General features: G+C 41.2%; 1 long non-coding RNA gene across 1 annotated transcript; it reads right to left on the bottom strand.

Annotated features, from left to right (window-relative positions):
- Window positions 1-497: 497 nt before the first annotated feature.
- On the bottom strand, window positions 498-16913 carry LOC115649892. Its single transcript, XR_003999961.1, has 3 exons — window positions 16795-16913; window positions 10973-11061; window positions 498-560 (listed from the first exon to the last, which is right to left on the bottom strand). It is a non-coding gene; the product is annotated as an uncharacterized LOC115649892 (long non-coding RNA).
- Window positions 16914-22166: the final 5253 nt, after the last annotated feature.

Below are 22166 nucleotides of genomic sequence, written 5' to 3'. Positions count from 1 at the left end.
GAGGTATAATTGTATAGTGGTGGCACAATGAATGGAGGTGAGAGTAGGTAGAGGAAAGGGAAGAAGAATGACGGTTATATACATTTAGTGGCCATTTAGTTTCAGCATGTTCACATCATGGTGGTTCAGTGAAGGGTTATTTTTGATGGGCTCCATTTTGAGCTATACTACATGCCTGCACAATGGGAAAGAGGGTTTATGGAGCCCTTTTACTCCTTTTGCACAGGCTAACCCCACATTTCCAGAACCTGGGTGGGAAGAGGGGAGCTGCTATTCCCCTTCCCACATAGATGGGCAGGGAGTGGGTGGAGCTTTGACGTAGAGGAAGAAACAGAAGCCAGATTAGGATTGACACATTCAGGTTCCTTCCTTGGTCCTGAAGCAGCATAGCTACAAGCTGCCACCTATTTGGGTTGCAATGTAGGGTCATTAATCCAGCCTCTGTGTCTAAAAGGTAAGGGAGATAAAAAGAACACAGTGACCATCCTTGACTCACCGTTGCGTGTATTGCAGAAGAGGTGAGTTTCCAAGAGACATGTAAATACAGAGGGTGTTCTCATCTGAAAGGCAAGGAAAATTTTCATTAAATTATTTAGTAGCATCCCTTCTCTCACTTTCATATCTTTTTACATATACTTTCCAAGCTTGAATGTCTATGTCCAGGTGAACTAAGAAATTAAATCATTTTATTTTATTTTGTTTTGTTGGGACAAATGATTCATTTTTTACAACAGCCTAAATCAAAGCAGTTCACCGAGTGGCATTTTCTATTGGAGCTGCCATTATAAAAAACTGCTGTAATATATATTTTAACTGCATTGATCAATTTTTGGTTTTATGTCCTCTCCCTCTTGGGTGTAATGGCTCATAAACTGAATTTCATGTGTGATTAAATCAGTGCTGTAACCTGACAACAAGGATTTTAGGAGGGTGTCATAAAGTGTAAAATATGCTCTATTTGGTTAATTATGTTGTAATCTAAAATCTAATGATATCTTATAGCCTGTGCTAATTCTCCAGTTAGCATTGGTTGCCATTAGTTTATAGCCTGATAATTCAAATAAGAGGAAATAGTTGTTAAACTGGAGTAACTTGTTATGAAATCAAATCCTACATGGCACTTTGAGCCATCTTGGGATAGGAAGAGGCTTTCTGATTTATGCATTGTTGTACTAAGAGCTCATTCCTGAGTAGCTGATAAAATAAAATGCCTAAACCAGTTCTAATCTTACTTACACTTTGTTTCATAGAATTGAGCAATGCAAAAGAAGCAAACAAGGAAGGCATGAAGAAGTTTGTTCTTCTCTTGATGTAGGCTCATGACTCCCATTACTTGTTATTATGCAATTAATTATGATTATTTGGGGGGGTTGTTTTTCAGGTTGTCCAACCCTAACAGCATCCCAATGCAAGGGGCTCATGGTATCTGCTAATGAGTTTGTTGGCCTGACCAGTCCAGTGTACCCCAATTATTTAATGTCAAACTGTATCTGATATGAGTCATTGGAAAAGTAACAACAAACTGATCATTAATATTCTTGTGTTGTGTGTATATGGTTAAACACCCAAGGGCTCATACAAATATGAAGGAAATGCGGAACTAAAATGTGTTTACCAGACAAGTCTGGGGAGCAGGGGTGGCTTCTGGAACCAGCACAGCAAGCACGTGCCTGGGGCAGCAAGCCACCAGGGTGGCCTGCCAGTCGCCGTGAGGATGGCAGTCAGGCTGCCTTTGGTGGCATGCAGAGTCCGCCGGTCCCTTGGCTTCAACGGTAATTCGGCAGTGGGACCAGCAGACCTCTCGCAGGCATGCTGCCATATCCATGTTACTAGCAGACCTCCCTCAGGCATGCCGCCGAATCCGTGTTACCAGCGGACCTCTGCAGGCATACTGCCAAATCTGTTTTACCGCCGGACCTCCTGCAGGCTGCCGCCAAATCTGCGTTACCAATGGACCTCCTGCAGGAGCACTGCCAAAAGCTGCCTGACTGCCATGCTTGGGGTGGCAAAATACATAAAGCCACCCCTACTGGGGAGTGAGTAAATGGATAAGCCAACGCCTCCAGCCAGTTGTCATCAGAATCAATTAGCATCACATGGCAAGTGGCCACTCATTTGACTTGGAAAGATCTATTTGCATTTTAGCAAAACACCAGCACAGGACTGGGGGGTGGCAGGTAACCTTCAGAAGAATCCATTTCAAAGTGTCACTGGACTATAAAAGGGAGGGACAAAGAATCCCAAATTATCTTTTCACCAATGAAAACAAAGGAACTGAGCACTTTGTCTTTGAGGGAGATCATGGCCAAGGGCATAATCAGACATTTTGCTGGAAGGAAGAGTGATAAGAATCTTAACTTGAACCAAGTCTGTAGTTTTGATAAGTCTTAGTCTCTAGAAAGCGTTTTACTTCTTTTGTTTGTAACCATTTCTATCCTTTATACGTGAACTCACGTAAAACCCTCTCTCTTACTTTTAATCTAAATCAACCTAGTACTGTGTTAGAATTTAAGTGATTGTTAAGTCCAGTTAAAGAGAGAAGAGGTGCATTTTGTCTCTTTAGAGGAGCAAAGAAACGTTATTATTCTTCTGAATAGTCTAGGAAAGAGGTGGATATTGAAGAGCATATGGTTTTGGGAAAATTCAAGACTGGGGGATGTTGGGGGTCATCTTGCCAGGTGTAACCAAGCTGGCGAATACCAGAGTGTTACTGGGGTGTAACAAGCCAGCTGCTGGAATCAGAATTGCTGAGCTACAGCTGTTCAAAATACAGATACTCGGTGCATGCGTATCTGATGGCTGTTGGTATCCAGGCTGTGAGCCGCAGCAGCAGAACATTTAACGCACTCAGAGTGAGAGGGCAGGTGGAGACAGCTCTTCACTGTTCTAGTCTGCTCCCCAGAACATGGTGGGATGGGGAGAAGAGGAGTTGGACATGTTCATCTTCTCAAAAGACAACCTTTGATAATCTTCAACCATGATCCTGTCTTCCATCCAGATCTTCCTGACTCCATTTTCATTGGTCCTGGAGGTTACTTTTGATTTATGTTTAAAAAATTTGTCATTCTTCCCAGTGTTTTCAGCTGCCAACCATTTTGCTTTGTTTATTATTCACTTTCATGTCCTAGATAACTTAATGAATCTAGACCATGTTTTTGAAAGTACCCTCCCAGGTGCATATTACTGGATTTCAGATCAGTGGAAGCTACTGCATGGTTAGTATATTTAAAAAAAAAAATCACATGGTCAACTTAGGGTCTCAAATATGAACTTAGGTGTATACTGCTAGGTTCCTGTTTCTGAAAACCTTTGGTCATGTTTTCATTTTCTTTCTCCCACAAAGATATACAGTAACTTTGGGGCTTTCCTGTCCATAAGGATTTGAATATATTAGTTTAACAATGAGGGAGTCAATTTATCCAGTGTGATAATTTCCCTTTAACTAAAAGATAGTGGATTTTTTTCCATTATGGATGAAGAAAGTATGTGCTGCTATTTTTCAGGTCATAGAAAATTTGACTATGAAAATCCCATTTCTATTTATCAGACAGGTAGACTGGTACTTGCTATAATCCAAACACCAAACGCACCAGTTAAAAGAAGGAAAGAGGTGATTTGTCTCTGTATCAAATGCATTTTTTAAAATAGTGTGCTCATGCCAGATTTCATGTCCTCAGGTGTAACAAATTAAGGTTCCCAGCCCAGTTGCTGTGCAAAGAGACAAGGGATAAGACAGAGAAACCAGCAAGGGCTGCGCCTCATTAACACTCTAGGAGATCAGACTAGATGATAGAGGATAGGGTGGCCAAACTTACTGACCTTCTGAGCCATGTAAAGAAATCTTCACAAGTTCAAGAGCCGGGGCACACCTGCTCGGTCTCAGGGCTTCATCCCTTCTCCTGCTGAAGACTCGAGCTCCAGCAGGTGCCCCCTGTGGGGCTGCAGCCCAGAGACTCTCCCCTCCCCACAAGGCAGAAGCTCCTACCCCACTACCATGCTGCAAGACAGAGGTCCCAAGCTCTCCCTGCCCAGAGTCTGGTAGGTAGAGAATGGGGGGACATGAAGGACTCCGCAAGCCATACTTTAACAGTAAAAGAACCGCCATGTGGCTCAGCAGCCATGGTTTGGCCACCCCGATATAGGAGCATCAAGAAGAGAGAGACAGCTCCTGTGACTGGTTGTGCAAATCCAGCCACAAGCACTTGCTGTTATTTTGCTATATGGAAAGGCTATATAGCCAGACAGATATCCAGAGAGAAGACAGTTGCCTTATGGAATGGCTATGAATCAGTGTCTCTGTGAATCCTGAGAGAAGGGCGAGGTTTCTTGTGTTCTAGTTATTCTGCATCAACAGGGAAGAAACTTAATGGTTAGAGTTGGCTGAGCTGTGCACTGTGGAGAGAATATGACAGAAGTATTTGGGAACTGGGACCCAAAGCACTCTGTAGTCATACCCTATTCTCCACTGCCATAATCTTCATACAAAATATACCTTGTGATATATCATCTGAAAAATAAATAACTCACTGGTCAATAATGTCATGGCGACATCTGTGTAGCAACATTATATGTAAAGTTGTGACTTTCCCCTGTATAACGTTGCTTGTCCAAAAGCAGCCAGCTCTGCCCAGGCAAAAGTTGTTAAACAGGAATGTGTGTTTACCTCAATTTATATATAAGCAGTAAACAGAACCATCAAGGCAGCAGAGTGTGTGGGGGGGGAGGGGAATATCATGGAGCCTCCTTCTCCATGAAATTCCATGTCACCTTCCTCACTGTTTGAATAAGTTACTTTGAGGGGTAACTTTTGGGACAGTCCATTTCAAATGTTCTCAGGACCATAAAAGAAAGGAGACAGAAAACCTCACATTATCTCTTTCGCCTAAGATGACAAAGAAATCAGCATCTTTGGGCCTCTGGAAGAGATCCTGACCAAGGAGGGGGTCACCCACCATCTTCCTAGAAGACTGGGGGTGAGAAAAGCTGTCTTAAACAAATCCTTGAACCGAACCTTGCTGGATTACATTTTAGACGTGTGTTTTCACTTTTATTTGCTTGCAACCATATCTATCTTTATCTCTTATACTTAATCTCACTTAAAACCCTATCTTCTTTTGCTAATAAACTTGTTTTAGTATTAATCTAAAACAGTTGGGTTTGTACAAAAGTGAATCTTGACTAATTAATGTGGCAGGCTGGTGGGTTTTGTCTCCTTAAAAGATCAAACAGATCTTATTATTCCTCTGTATGTTGCAGGAGAGAGCTGGACATATCGGAGTACACAGATCTCAGGAGGTTCAGGGCTGGGGCCACTTGTTAACATTAACAGCTGATAAATGTTAAGGTGTTACACTTTTGTCTGTACCAGATGTGTCTGTGACAACCGCTGACAGGCTGTTTAGTTCACAGTGGTTAAATAAGTGCTGTACAGCGTACAGAACACGAAGTGCACACTGGCTGCTGGTTGTGTATATGTGCCAGGCAAGGAGCCACAAGTAGCAGAAACATTTTGGGGCAGGCAGGGTTATAGCACAAGAGGTGACAACCTCTCACTGGTCAGAATTTCACCTCAGAACATGACAGGAATATGGCAGAGCAAGTTCAGCACGTGGACTTGATTTCCGCCCTGGTTGGTTAGGCCCCAAGGTCAAACCTCTCCACGAGTGGGTGGGAGCTCCCTATCTCCTTAGCATGGAAGAGGGAGCCTGTTACACTGCTGCTCCATGTCCTTTTTCATGGGCTCTGATTTTGCTCAGCCCCAGCATGGGGACGCAAGGGAGGTCTGCTCCTTGCACCTCTGGAGAAGGATAATATGTGATACAGCTCTAATATGCCCTTTTTCTATGCCATATGTTGTGGGTAGGGCCAAGGATCACTATTTAAAAATAGACACTATCTTCCATTCACACCCGAGTCAGAGAAGGGCAGATAATCTGTTTGTGAGGGCACTCTGATTTATTCAGCTCCCAAGCTGCAGTTTATAGAAAAAAGTCAACAGTATTCAGTGTGGGCTTCAGTCTCATTGACTCCACTGTGGTCTCAGCTGAGCTCAAGATTTCAGATAATAGCCAATAAGTAGCACTCATGTGAATTCAAGAAATGCCAGATGAATATTTATGCTAACAGCTAGATTCACTCCACAAAACCATCTCTTTGCTGATAGATTATTCCATATTCATTTGTGAATAGTGTATACCAGTTTGATGGGAAAATTCTCTCTCATTCTACAGTAAAGCGCTTGAAAGGTAATAAGAACACACATTGCGTTTAGATCAATACAATACTTTTTTCAAAATAATTCCTTATCTTTCCATCATGGATTGTTCTGAAGATCAATTTACCTTCCTTATCAATACAAATGGAAAATTCCAGTAGGCTGTCTCATTAGAGTTGAATAAATGATTGAGTTTTCAACTTAGTGGCTGAACTGAAAAGTATATACAAAAAGTGTTTCCTTTTGAATGAAAACTGAATTAGTACTATTTTTTGGTTTCTTGTGGAAAACATACATGTTTCTGGTCTTATTTTAAATGTCATTTAAATAAACATTGAAACAAATGTTTTGTTTCAAAATAAAATGCTGAAATGGGCCACTGTAAAAATGAATTTTATTTTTTTTTTTGAAAAAAAAAAGTTCCTCATTTTCTATTCAGCCAAAATTTCTCTTTTAAAATATTCTGACATGCAGGAAACACTTTCTTAAAAGACCAGATTCAATATCAACTTGGTATGTGTGGTGTGGAAATTGTAATGGGTAAACTTCTAGCTCTTCCAAGGAGAAACCCCCAAAAGAACTAGAATGAAGGGTCATTTCCCCTCATTGACAGGTCAAAACTGAATTTATTGAAACGGAAATACACTACCAGGTACTCTTAGGGACACAATGGAAGGCACACACATGAATATTAGGTATATATCCACCTATTTTCAGTTTATTCCCTATTTATTAGTTGTGAACATTGAAGCAAAAAGTTGATAAAACAGATTCTAATTCACAAACCTTTGAAGGGTAAGTTTAGGAGATGAAGAGTTCTCTTTACTCATAGACTCTGACTTTAAGGCCAGAAGAGACCATCATGATCATCTAGTCTGACCTCTTTGAGGCCAGAGAAACTCATTCCCCCTCATCCCCCATCCCTCCCCCGACACACACTTCTTGTAGTAGATTCATTACCTCTGGCTGAGTTACTGAAGCCCTCAAATCTTAAAGATTTCAAGTTACAGCAAATCCACCATTTACTTTAGTTCAAACCAGAAACCCCTCAGGGTCTCTGACTTGGGGGAAATTACTTTCCAACTCCAAATATGGCAATCAGTTAGACCCTGAGCATGTGGCAAGACCTAACAGCCAGACACATGGGAAATAATTATTTGTAGTCACTCAGAATCCTCCCCATTTAGGGTCTTTGGTCCTTAAGGTGCCAATTCTGTAAGATGCTCTGGCCAACATACAAAACACCATTACAGTTAAGAAGGCGCTTGGCTGGTTCAGGGGTCCACATAACAGCTTGCAGGACCAGGGCCTCAGCTCATTTCAACCAGATGAGGAATATTTCCCAAATTGATTTCAGCCCAGGAGATAGGACTCTCATTTCCCTTGGTAGATATTTCTAGAGGCTAATCAGTCTCAATTTGAATGTTTTCCTGATATTAAGCCTAAATTTTCATTTAAAAAAAATGCCAACCCTTTGCATATAGCTGTGCTCCCTTGTTAGTCGAACACAGAGTTTGTGATTCACTAGTGGGCTATGGCCCCCAATTTCTAATGTACAATATGTGCAGCACTTCTATATCTAATATATATTATTGCATGATAAGGCTTTAGGCTGAGATGCTCTGAATAGGTAGGCATAATTCATCATTCTTCACGGGACTCCATCACCTGATATTACCTGAAATAAAGTCCATGGCCTGTGAACAAATATAGGAGTCTTACTTGAGTAAAAACACAGTAAGAGAACTTCAAGATTTGGTCCAGTGATTTTTTTTAATTAAGAAAATCCAAAAGAAAATGTCCAAAAATACAATTAAAAAAATCCTTCTAGAAACAACAGAATCTGCAATAAATGGCCTAATAATCACAACTGCTGAAGTTCCTTTGATAAGAGTTCAATAATGGCATCTCAAATGTCCTAAGTCTCTGCAGAAAACTGGTCCAGTGAAGAATGATGAATTATGCCCACCTATTCAGAGCATCTCAGACTAAGCCTTATAATACAGTAATATTAGGATCCAGCAGTCCAATATTGTGGGGTTCAGGAGGATTTGAATCCAGTATAATTCAGTGCTATAAATAAAGAACATGACAACAATCTACTAGTTTGATCCGTCCAGTCAATCAATCAATCAGCCCCTAATCAGCTAGAAGACAAATAAATGGGCAAACAGGTCTTTCACACTTTAGGTGTGTGGTTTCTTATCTAGACCATGCAAGTGTGTGATACAGCAAGAGTTTGAAAAATAATGGTAAAATGTACCTGTATTTAAATTGTATTTAATCAGGTTTCATGCTAACTGCAAACTTTCCAACATAAAGACACAGAGCTGGATGAATAAAAGCCCTAGGCAAAACACATTAAATGTCCTTTATAACAGAAAAAAAGAAGCCGGTAGAAGTTGGAACACATCTAAATGCTTCCTTCCAAAATGGCTCCCCAATCCTGGCCCCAGTTTAATAGAAAGGCCTTCTAGTTAGAACACGGCACAGCTTTGTCTACATTTGAGATTAAAAATCAATGGTTGAGGTTTTTCTATTAGACCCACTGGTAGTAAGTTTTTACTTTGCAGCAATTGTCAGTTTAGAATTTCTAAACTGCCCAGCCAAACATGTTTGATACATCTCCACTTCCTTATTATTTACTGTGATGTAAGGCTATTGTAATGCAGTTCATTTAACAACTTTTAATAATATGCAAACATCAGGTTAATAGTAACAGAAAATGTGGAGGGGTGGGAAGAGAAGTCCATGCACATACTATACTGGCTCATCTACTGGGTCAAATTCTGTTCTTGCTTCTACTGGTAAAAACCCAGGATAACTCCTTTGAAGTCAACAGAGGTACATGGGGTTTTCTATTCTGTGACTGAAAGCAGACTGGATGATAAGTTTTATAACAACATGCATCAAGCATTCGCACTTCAGAGATGCAGCAGTACCAAGGAGAACTCCTTAATACAAATGTCATTGATTTGAAGCCATTTCTGTTCAGTGGCACTGAACTAAAATTAGTGTAATAAAACAGACAATTGCTTTGAATACTATATTAAGTAATTAATTATAAGTGTACTTTCAATTTCTATTTTTTTGCCATTCCCTGAAGCAATAAGGACAACTTTACACATATTGAACAGGGCTTCAGTTAACATGATTTTGAAGGCATGGTGCAGCTCTACCCCAGTATAATGCAACTCAATGTAACACAAATTCAGATATAACATGGTAAAGCAGCGCTCTGAGGGGGCAGAGCTGCGCACTCCGGTGGATCAAAGCAAGTTCAATATAATGCGGTTTCACCTATAACTCAGTAAGATTTTTTGGTTCCCAAGGACAGCATTATATCAGGGTAGAGGTGTACTAATTCAGGAACCTGAAGGAACAGCCAGAAATAGGAAGTATAGAGAAGTGTGAAACTTCTGGTTTGTTTTTATGTGACTCAGTTTCCCTTTTGCATTGGGTTGTTTCCCCCCAGATATAAAGGGGCTAATATATTTCATGAAGCAAGACAAGAAACACAGTGACTTAAGGGAAATCACTAAGCATGAATGAACTATCAGGAACTAACATTAGATATCAACTACCCAGACATCTGTTGGGAGAATAATATAGCCAGCACAGATTATCCAACAAGATTTTGAAATACATTGAAGACAACTTTTTATTACAGAAGATGGAGAGAGACAGGGACTAGGAGAGAGACTGTTCTAGATTTGATTCAGTTAAACAGGGTGGACCTGGTTGAAAATTCAAAGCTGGAAGGCAGCTTTGGTGACAGTGACCATGCAATGATAAGAGTTCAGTATTCTAAAGAAGGGTAGGAGGGAAAACAGCAGGGGAAAAACAATGGACTACAAGAAGGCAGCCCTTAGCAGGGTCAGAGAATTAGTAGTGTGGCAAAGTACCTGTTTTTCCTCAGCAGGCACAGTTCTTTTTAGCCTTGGAGACACAGGCTTGGGCAAAGGCAAAATCCTTCCAGGTAGCACAGGGTCTGGCTGATCCTTCCCTCAGTCAGTCCCTTGTGCTGGTTTTCTCCCCTTCTGGGGACAGAGTGCAACCTTCCTTGCTGAAAGAGATCAGAGCCTTGCTACACCTAACTTTCTTGATCTCTCCCCTGCTTCCATGCCAGGGAGGGTTTAAAAAGGTCTCCAGCAGTTGGGGCCAGCTGAACCTAATTAGTTCCCTGGTAACTCCTTTTCCAGCTGAACCTTATTTCCCCATGGCTATCTCCCCTCAGTGGGTAGAGGCCTTTTAACCCCCTGGGACTAATTACTACCTCTCCCTTTGTACCAATTTGTCCTGGGTTTGCCACAGTAGGTAAGATCCCATGGGAAGCAAGTCTAAAGGAAAAAAGAGTTCAAGAGAGTTGACAGTTTCTTAAAGAGACATTATTAAGGGCATAAGAGTGAATTATCATAATGAATAGGAAGCTAGGAAGAATGATAAGAGACCACCTCGGCTTTACCAGAAGATCTTCAATTACTAGAAACTCAAAAAGAGTCATACAAAAATGGAAACTAAGTCAAATCACAGAGAATGAATATAAAAAAAAAAGACTTACAAGAATTTAGGGACAATATTAGAAAGGCCAAGGCACAAAATGAGATTACACTAGCTAGGGATATAAAGGGTAACAAGAAAAATGTTTTACAAATACATTAGAAGCAAGAGGAAGACCAAGGACAGGATAGGCCCATCACTCAATGAGGAGGGGAAAACAATAGCACAAAATGCAACAATGACCAAAGAGTTAAATACCTGTTTTGCTTCAGTTTTCACCAGCCAGGTTAGCAGTGACTGGAGGACTAACATAGTGAATATTGGTGTAAATAGGGTACGATCAGAGGCTAAAATAGAGAAAACAACAAAATAAAAATTAGTGAGACAAGTTAGATGTCTTCAGTCAGCAAGGCCTGACAAAATACTTGAAGGAATACTTTAGAATATTTAAGGAACTGGCTGAAGAGACTCTGAACCATTAGCAATCTTTGAGAACTCTTGGAGGACAGGACAGGAAAAGGGTAAATATAATACCTATCTAGAAAAAGGAGACTAAAGATAATTCAGGGAATTATAGACCAGTCAGCTCAGCTCCAGAAAGATAATGGAGCAAATAATCAAACAGTCAATTTGTAAGTACCTAGAAGATAATGAAGTGAGTAATAACAGTTAACATGGATTTATCAAGAATAAATCATGTCAAACCAACCTAACATCCTTCTTTGGCCCAGTAAAAAGCCTTGTGGACAGGGTGTGTCCCCCATTGCCTTGTATAGAACACAGCTAAGTGCGCCAATCTCCAGACTGGTAGTGCGTTCTCTCAAAAGACTTCACCAAGCCAGTTACAAATATGTGCTTCCAAAATATGATACTAATTATATGGAGCCACAGACAGTCCCCTTCAGGCCCTCTAGTCCCTCAGTTCATTGTTCAAAGCTCTCCTTTGGTTAGAAATCACAGTCCAGAGATGTGAAGTAGGAAAGAGGTCAGGGGATGATGTCACTTCTCCAATGTATATGTGCATGGAAAGTTATGGGCACAAACATGGAGTCAAGGGTCACATGTTTTACATGCCCTTGCTGAGTCATGAGGTATCCATTGACTACATGCTCTGAGGCATCCTCAGGGGGGACCATTAGAAGAGTTGATTCTCTTTACTGGCCCATCAGCCGTGGCTGGTCTTGATGTAAATCTGTCTTGTGGGTGTTAACTGAGTAACACAACGTGTTTGAGATAGTAAAGATTCATAATTTCATATGCAATGATAATACACGCATATAAACAGAACAACATTGTTCAACAGACCACAACTTTTCCAATGATACCTTACAAGGCATACTTTGTATAAGATTTATCATAATAATGCACCAGTGGTGGTACATCAGTGGTCACAACAGTGGTAATACCTTAGTGATACATTTCTTTTTCTATAGTGTCAAAGGTGCAAGCAGTAGGTGTGATATATCACAACTTTAGTAAGTCTTTTAATACTTTCTTACATGACTTTCTCATAAACAAACTAGGGAAATATAGCCTAGATGATTCTACTATAAGTTGGGTGCACAGCTGGTTGGAAAACCATACTCAGATAAAAAAGAGTGAGGAGTCCTTGTGGCACCTTAGAGACTAACACATTTATTTGGGCATAAGCTTTCATGGGCTAGAACCCACTTCATCAGATGCATAGAGTGGAAAATACAGTTGAGGACAGGAGAAGCAGCAATGGGCTTAAATGCAGCTAGAGAGATTTAAGTTAGACATTAGGAAAAACTTTTTAACTTTAATGGTAAGTAAGCACTGGAACAAATTACCAAAGGAAGTTGTGGAATCTCCATCAGTGGAGATTTTTAAGAGCAGGTTAGACAACCATTCGTCAGAGATTGCCTAGATCAGTGGTTCTCAACCAGGAGTTCGGGGCCCCTGGGGGGAGTGGTCACAAGCAGGTTTCAGGGAGACTGCCAAGAAGGGCCAGCATTAGACTCACTGGGGCACAGGACAGAAAGCTGAAGCCGCACCGCATGGGGCTGAAGCCCAGGACCCTGAGCCCTGCCATCTAGGGCTGAAGCTGAAGCCTGAGCAACGTAGCTTTGCAGGAGCCCCTGTGGCATGAAGCCTCAGCAACAGCCCCGTTTGCTACCCTCTAACATGGGCCCTGGCTTTTATATGCAGAAAATCAGTTATTGTGGCAGAGCTGGGCATGGGATTTTTTATAGCATATTGGGGGAGCTTCAGAAAGAAAAAGGTTGAGAACTCCTGGTCTAGATAATACTTAGTCCTGCCTCAGTGCAGGGGACTGAACTAGATGAACTATCAAGGTCCCTTCCTGTCTTATGATTCTATGATTCCATGACTGTGAAGAATCTCATGCACTACTACAGGTTGGGGACTGACTAGCTAAGCAGCAGTTCCGCAAAAAAATGACCTGGGGATTACAGTGAATGAGAAGCTGGATATGAGTCAACAGTGTGCCCTTGTTGCCAAGGAGACTAATGGCATATTGGGCTGTATTAGTAGGATCATTGCCAGCAGATTGGGGAAAGTGATTATTCCCCTCTATTTGGCACTGGTGAGGCCACATCTGGAGTATTGTGTCCAGTTTTGGGGCCCCCACTGCAGAAAAGATGTGGACAAATTGGAGAGAGTTCAATGGAGGGCAACAAAAATGACTAGGGGGCTAGGACATATGACTTACAAGGAGAGGATGAGGGAACTGGGATTATTTAGTCTGCAGCGGAGAAGAGTGAGGAGGGATTTGATAGCAGCCTTCAACTACCTGAAGGGGGGTTCCAAAGAGGATGGAGCTCGGCTGTTCTCAGTGGTGGCAGATGACAGAACAAGGAGTAATGGTCCCAAGTTGCCGTGGGGGAGGTCTAGGTTGGATATTAGGAAAAACTATTTCACTAGGAGGGTGGTGAAGCACTAGAATGGGTTACCTAGGGAGGTGGTGGAATCTCCATTCTTAGAGGTTTTTAAGGCCCGGCTTGACAAAGCCCTGGTTGGGCTGATTTTGTTGGGTTGGTCCTGCTTTGAGCAGGGGGTTGGACTACATGACCTCCTGAGATCTCTTCCAACCCTAAGCTTCTATGATGCTATGACTACTAACAAGTAAATTACTACAAATCTCTAGACAAGGAAATCACCAGAAGTACTCCCTCACTTGTAGGGAATTGCAGATACAGGTTTTGACCGGGTTCAAGAGACCCAGCAAACTAAGAACTGAGAATTGTATGAAGGTACAATAGAGAGGTGTCTCCCTCAGTCAATCCAAGAGCTGATATGAGACATTAATCAAGAAGATACAGTCAAACCTCACAATAATGTGCCCCGCCATAACGCGAAATCACATATAACGCGATCATAAATTGGCTCCCCTTTAAGGCCTAATACCAGTGGTCCCCAATGCCATGGTGCCCGCCGGGACATTGATGTGCCCTCACCTAGTGCCCAGCAAGGGAGAGAAGCTGCGGCCCCACGCCTGCCAGGGACAAAAAACTCCGAGGCTGCGGGTGCCGGTGCTCACTGTCCCCGGCAGGCATGGGGCTGCAGCTTCTCTCCGGCTTGGGGACAAGCCACCACCCCGCACCTGCTGGGGACAGAGAACTCCAGGGCTGCGGGTGCTGGTGCTCTCTATCCCCGGCAGGCATGGGGCCATGGCTTCTCTCCCCTGCTGGGCACTAGGTGGCACACATCAATGCACTGCATTGGGGACCACTGACTTAAACTGACTGGCTTGAAACCTCGCTATACTGCTACCCTGCATTTATCGCGATGGAATTTTTTAGACCCCAAACATCACGTTATAGCGGGATTTCACTGTAAAATCTTGCTAGAAGGGTCTGAGGAACTCTGAAACCTACCAGGATCTGCATATGGAAGACAGGTTACACCAGGGCATACAGGCATGCATACATCCATACTTTTTTCTGTAATGCTTTTGTTCTAAATAAGTATTTTGCTTTATGACGGCTGGCTGGTCCCTGGTAAGCCCTTCATCACTGTCCCTGGGAGAAAACATAAATACTTTTCTTATGAAGGCTGACTGGTCACTGGTGAGCCATTTGTCTTTGTCTCTGGGACACAGCAAGTGCTGAAACAACATAACAATTTTGCATTATGAAGGCTGGCTGGTGACTAGTAAGCCTTTGGCATTGTCCCTGGATGACAGCAATTACTGAAGTAAACTCAGACTTGCTAAGGTGATCACAGTGAAGAGAAAGAGGAATTACAGTCTGAATCTGTGGTCTGGAGGGACAGGAACACAAGTTCCTGCTATAACAATTCCCAGAAGTACCCAGGGTTGTGAGGCACCTTGTTACCACCTGGTTTAGGGTGAGGAAGCCTTGTCTATGCCTGCTGTGGGTCAATTTCTCAACAGCACCAGCCTCTGATAACACAAGCACTTGCCTTCCAGTCCTCTGCTTTTTCTTTACAGGTTAACAACAGGTACACTCCAACCCTGAATCCTCCAAGCATCTCCCTGGAGCCGCTGATCCACTGGACACTCGCAGAACCTCTGCTCCCAAAGAAATAGAACAACCCCTGCTTACCAGCCACACCTTACATCACAGCTCCCCTTAACTCACAGCACTTAGATATTTTTACAGAAAACAAGTAAAAAGTTTATTTCCCCAAGAACCGAATGTGACGTTACACCCCATATTCTTCATAGAAATATCATTATGATATGAATCTGCTATAACTAAGATAAACTTTATGCAAGATGGGCCTTGTAAGATATCATTGGAAAGGTTATAATTTACTGAATGTGTTTACCCAATTTGTATGCATGTATCATTTTTGTATCTGAAGCTGGGAATATTGACCATGTCTCTGTATTTCAGATGTGCTATGTTGGATGAGGCCAAACAATGTTAGCAGCACCCAAGCATAAGGATCATCCCAGGAACTGTGTGCAATAGAAACCTCTTAGAGATAGCTCTACACAATAGGGACTGTTTGACCCAGGTCAGATAGCTCTACACAATGGGGGCTGTTTGACCCAGGTCAGATAGCTCTACACAATGGGGGCTGTTTGACTCAGGTCAGAGAGCCCTTTACAATGGGGACTGTTTGACCCAGGTCAGAGAACCCTATACAATGGGGACTGTTTGACCCAGGTCATAGCAAAAAAGATTTCCAGCAAGTAGGGGGAAGATATAAAAGTGGGACGATGACAACATGAGGGTTCCCCACTCTCCCTTCAACAACATACCTGAAAACACCTGAAGAACAAAGACTGAATTGTGAGAAGTGATAGTCCCAGGTAAGCTCTTTAGCCTGTGTATGAAAACCTGGGAAAGCCAAAGCAACTTGTGCCTTAAGAATCTGCCAGTCTGTTTATCACTCAGGGTGAGACTTTGCTAATTTGTATCCTACCTATCTAGTGTGTTAAGTTTTGTTTGTGTGTTTTGTTTCATTTGCTTAGTAATCTGCTTTGTTCTGCTTGCTATCCCTTGAACCACTTAAAATTTGCCTTTTCTAGTTAATAAAATTTGTTTTGTTTATTATTAAACCCAGTTTACTTGGTTACCCAGTTTCTAACTGGTGGTGGCCAAGAAGTCGGGCATATCTTTCTTCACATTGAGGAAGAAGGCAGATTTTATGACCATACAGATATTTGTATACAGTGTAAGACAGCAGTATTTTGAGTTTTTCTCGTAAAAGGGGGGGGCACATGAGTGCTGGGGGAGCCCTCTCACATAGAGCTGACTTCAGTTTGTGGCTGCAGCTGAGTAGGGCCCTGCCCATGTGTGTGCTGCAAGAGGCCAAAGAGCCTAATTCAGCAAAGTAGGGAGAGGGAACCCAGGCTGGTTGAGCAGTGGAGGCTCAGTTAAACCCCAGCACATAAGGTGGCATCCTGGCCGAGGGGGAAGGGGATCCAACTCATCACACAGAGATTCCAGCAGAGTCAATGGAAACAAATGGTTGCATATAAAACAAAACACGACATGCACTCTGGACTTACTTAACTAGTTATTGTCATGTCATATAGAGCAAAAAACACATCCAAAACCCTTCCAGAATATTACAGACTTGGCTGTGAGCTTCCATTCATGAGACAAATCACGCTGTCCTCTTACCTTCTCAGTGGAAAGATGAAGAGTGTTGCCTCTGTCCCTACAGTTATGGTCCAAAGATCCATTGTCTTCACTTGCAAACGGGATAACCCCCACCGCTTGGGTTTTCCTGTCCAGAATCTATCCTGGAGATTTTGCAATTACTTGATTAGTATTGGCTCATACTATAAATGGGTGAACTCAATTTACATGTGGTCAGATGGATAAATAATCATTTCTTGCCTGAAAGAAACCTGTTTCTCATCTTCTGGTGACCATTCCCCATTCATGGACTTCAAGAGTGTAATTTTCAGTAGGGTTCAAATTGTGACTGCTTCCTAGGCTTTGCTGAATCTAATGTTGCCCAGGAATAAGGCGGAGTAAATGCTAGTGTGCTGAACATCCTAGAGAGGACATATCTGTGGAGGATGGAGTGTGGCACATACCCATTAAGCCCCAGGAGACCAGTAATGAGGAAAACACAAGGTGCATTTGTTCAAAAAGGTGAAGCAAGGGCCACATTCACTCCAGCATTCCCAGCGACATTATGCCATCGGTCCCATATACAGATGTGAGTGCAGCCACCGCCCCTTAGGCATTATTACCCCTTATTCCCATTCCCAACCAATATGGTTCAGGCTCTGGAAACCTTTGGTTTACGAATGGTAGTTTGTGTGTGTTGTGGGAAGAACAATACATACTGAGATCGAGCAGATGCAGCTGGGATGACTGGCAGCCTTTTGTCTTTAATGCATCAGGAAGGAATTATATACCAAAAATAGTAACACTGTCTGAGCGAATTAATTTGTACAGTACAGTAACAGCTTCAATTCAGTTTTTAATCAGTAAATGTTGATTTCACCACACACACACACAAACCAATAACAAAAATTTTCTTCAATAATAACTGACATTTACCGAAAGATAAGACCTTTTGTCTTCTGTTTATTTTGTTTAAAATTTATCAGTATTTATTATAAAAGATAAAAATGGGTGAAAATCGGTGCAAAAATTAATTTCTGTTTTCTGGGTAAATATTGGGTTTATTATTGAGGGACGAGAGAACAGAAAAAAGCAACAAATAGAGAAAAATAAGAGTAGTGCAAGTAAAAGCAGTTTAATGCTGTGGTTTATTTCATGAACTGTATGTTAACAGTACACACACACACACACACACACACGCTTCCTCCATCACATTGCCTCCCTTATTTTAACAGACAGCTTCTCATTTACCCTTGGACTAATATATTATTCATATCACCACATCTACCAAAGGTAATGTATTAGATTTTTCTTAACATAATGCATATTTTCATGTACCTGTGTGATGCAAAATTCAAGTGAAAATCAGTAAAAAAAAAAAAAAAAAAAAAAAAAAGACAAATAATAGCTTTTGTAAAACCCAGGAAATTTTCAGTAAAAATTATAGAAAGTAAATTATAGAAAGATAAACAGGTTAGACTAGTGTTTCCCAAACTTGGGATGCTGCTTGTGTAGGGAAAGCCCCTGGCGGGCCGGGTCGGTTTGTTTACCTGCCGCATCCACAGGTCCAGCCGATCGCAGCTCCCACTGGCCACGGGTCGCTGCTCCAGGCCAATGCAGGAAGCAGCGCAGGCCGAGGGATATACTGGCCGCAGCTTCCAGCAGCTCCCATCGGCCTGCAGCGGCAAACTGTGACCAGTGGGAACCGCAATCGGCAGGACCTGCAGACACGGCAGGGGCTTTCCCTACACAAGCAGCATCCCAAGTTTTGGAAACACTGGGTTAGACAAACACCTGTCAGGGATGGTCTAGATAATATTTAGTCCTGCCTTGAGTGCAGGGGACTGGATTAGCATATCTCTCGAAGTCCCTTCCAGTTCTATGATTCTATGATTGGCAAAGTAAAAAAAAAGTGCTGCTTGAGAATTTATTTGACTTTGGATTTAAGGATATTTACTTTGTATATTTTGATACGTGATTTTGACAATATGTGTTTTACCGGTTATAAAGTTTTAACTTTTTGAATCTCAACATTTACTGTCATTAAATTATTGCCTGACCTCTCTGCCCATGATTTCCCACAGTGTGAAAAATTAAAATTGATAAAAATTGAAAAAATACTTAAATCCCATAATTCTGTAAAACGGTGAAAAATTTAAATGAATAACAAGATTTTTAAAAATGCTTAAAACTAAACAGCAATACTCCCTCAAAACTATAAAAAAAAAAATCTAATTCAGCCAAGCAGATGTGTATGTGATGAAGTGAAGTATTTCATTTCATTTGTCAGTGTTTCATTTATGATTGTGTAGATCGTCCCCAAATGGAGTCCTGCTTCCATAATACAGAGCGATGTTACACTGTCAGGCAGATGAGGTAGTGCTGGTTTCAGACTGAAAGAATGCTCTAAATGTACATAGCTTCACACAAGACTCACACTCATACTCCACTATTTGCATTCTATACACAGCATCCTTCGCCCCAAAATATAACAGATGGGATGATATCTGCCCATTGTATACCGAGAAAGGAAAAAGTTTTTCAATTTGTCATTTGTAAACTCCCAGACAGCAATAGATGGCTGCTGTTCTTTCTCTCTGCACTCTAAATGTTATCCAGGCTTCATTTGGCAGAAAACAGGTTTAATTTTAAATGGGACAGAACAAATATTCTGGGTTGGTTTGTTTTGCCTTTGATTTCTGTTTTTAAGCCTCTTCCATTTCCCCATGAAGTCTATTACTGTATAATAGCGTTTATCTAAATGGACACTCATAGGTAAACACCTAAAACAAGTGTTTTGAGGCCTACATATAAATTGTGCTCTATAATATTTAGCATATGTTCAAAACACTTTACAGAGATTAACATGTACCTCTGTAAGCAGGTAGTTCAGATATGAACCAGTAGAACCTTTGCCCTGAGTTCAAACCAACCCTTTCATGATGTTCTAAATAGTTTCGTTCAGATTTCTTTTCAATGGTTATTTTTAGGTACTTGGCACTTTTGTTTCTTGCTGGAACTGGAGGTGAAACAGACTGTCATAAAATGCCTTGTTTAAAGCTGTTTTGGGCCTATACAACGCCAATGGAAGTCAATGGAAAGACTCCTAGGCACTTAGGGTTCAATCCTGCAAGTGGCTGAGCCCTCTGGCCAGATCTTTAATGTTTAAGTATTTTGCTGGATTGAGCTAGAATGCACAATATCTTGCAGGACTGGGTCCTAATTGCCCAGGTTTTCTGGATTCAAGATGTGTGAATTATTCAAATCCAAGATGTGTGGATTATTCATTTTTGGTAAACCATCCAACCTTTGCCTATCTGAGTCTAAACCTACGTTTTCAATTTTTGGTGCCACAAAACAGACTCTCTAGCTGACTGTCTGATTGCGTGACAATTTGCCCATGCTATTACGCAATCATCTTTTCAGTGCTTCTGAGATCATATGCATCACAGATGCCACCTTGACCCTTTGATATTCTCCTTTAATAAACTTTAAAAAGATCTTCAATACAACTTGGCTCTGGTTTTAAAAAATGGACACAGTGCTAGCAATTCAGAAAAACAGAGAAAAAGTTAATGGACCAAATATAATCTTTGGAGAAAACTATCTGAGTTGACTTGTGGAACATTTGCTTTCAGATCATTAGCTGGCTCTGTTTTTATTAGTCTGCGTTTGCTACACTGATTTCCCAAGAGGAAATATGTGCTACCATTACCCTCCTTTAGCATTCCAAGTTTATTTGATCTCCAGTACGAAAGAAGCTCAATACATTTATTTAGTAAACAAATGTGCTTTAATGCATAAAACCCAGATATCTTCTTGCTGTTCAGAATCCCTTTCAATAAGTCAGTTACTGATGCAAACAAAGTCAACATTAGCTAATCATTTCATCTATCAGCAGGAATTCCACTAAATAATTTTTGAAACTCTTTTATTATATGTAAAATAAGTGCTTACAAAGAATGTAAAAATAATGTAGTGCACCACGAAAGGGATATTTGTTTGATCTGCAAATATCATTGTTTTAACTTAGATTAAAGAGAAATCTTACACACCTTTCATTTTTTTTAAATAAATGGTTACTGAGGAAAAAGTTCATGCTTTGTTTAATAATTCCATGCATTTAAAACAGATTTCTCAATCTCATACTTTTCACTGTCCAGTGTAAACTTGTGAAGTTGTATATCTAATGGGTCTCGTTGTTTTTATTACTAATTGTTATTAGGATAGTGCTGTAGATGTGTGTGTTGGACTGATAGACACAGGTTCCCTGCCCTGAAAATCTTCATTCTGTAAACAGCTGCTAATCACTGTATTAAGAACTACAGCCTCAAGTCTCTAAAGCATTTAAGAACATGCTTAACGTTAAGCACATGATTTAAGCAACATCCTTAATTTTAAGAATGGGAATAATTCCAGTTGAAGTCAATGGGACTACACACATGCTTAAAGCTAAGCATTTCCCTCAGGAGCGCTGCCAGCTTTTTTGTTGCCCTAGGCAGTGGAAGGTCCCGCCCTGAAATGCCACCCCCGACAGAGGCAGCAGAAGGTCCTGCTCCCGAAATGCCACCCCTGACAGAGGCGGCAGAAAGTCCCACCCCCGAAATGCCGATGAAGACCAGGGCGGCCAAAGATCCGGCCGCTGTGGTCACTGCGCCTCAAATGTTAGCTCCCTAGGCGATCGCCTAGGTCGCCTAATGGGTTGCACTGGCCCTGATTTCCCTTTTGGTGCTTTGCTGGATCAGGGATTGCATTAGAAAGTAAGAGTATGCAGGATTAGGCCCTATATTAATAGAACAGGAGATGGATGTTTTATCTCCATTTACCTAGAAAGCCACCTGCATCTTTATCATCTACAGAGGCCAGAACCTCAGTAGGTGTAAAGTACCATAATCCGCTGAAGTCTATGAAGCTATGTTGCTTTATAACAACTGAGAATCCAGGTGTCGTGTTTTTAAGGGACCCATAAGCTTAGAAATGGAATTACTTAGTGTAATCATTGGTTTCAAGCCTGAAGGAGTTTGGATTGCAGGAGTACAAACTGCTTTTTATTTTCACAGTTTATTAAGAAAGGGGTAACTGTAGTCTTACTTTCCACGTGGTAGAACATCAAAGTTACAATTAGAAGTCCACTTTATACAGTACATTTTGATTCCAATTTAATAAGTCAGATACTGTTTTATTATTGAAATTGCACTATTTGGTGTATATAATAAACCAGTTTACATCTATGTTATTGTTGTATCTATGATAGTTGTAAAGTAAGTGAGTTAACAGAGTAGCTAGTGATCCAGTAGCTATGTGCTTTGACTATCCTAAGAAAACATCAGGTTTGTGATTCTTAAAACTCAGATTCTGAATAATATCTATCAAGTTTCTTCATGCATACCTTGAAAACAGTTCACAAAGAAAGG

The sequence above is a fragment of the Gopherus evgoodei genome, chromosome 1, assembly GCF_007399415.2.
Source record: "Gopherus evgoodei ecotype Sinaloan lineage chromosome 1, rGopEvg1_v1.p, whole genome shotgun sequence".
Lineage (NCBI taxonomy): Eukaryota > Metazoa > Chordata > Testudines > Testudinidae > Gopherus > Gopherus evgoodei.
This window is presented reverse-complemented; position numbering and strand designations above follow the sequence as displayed.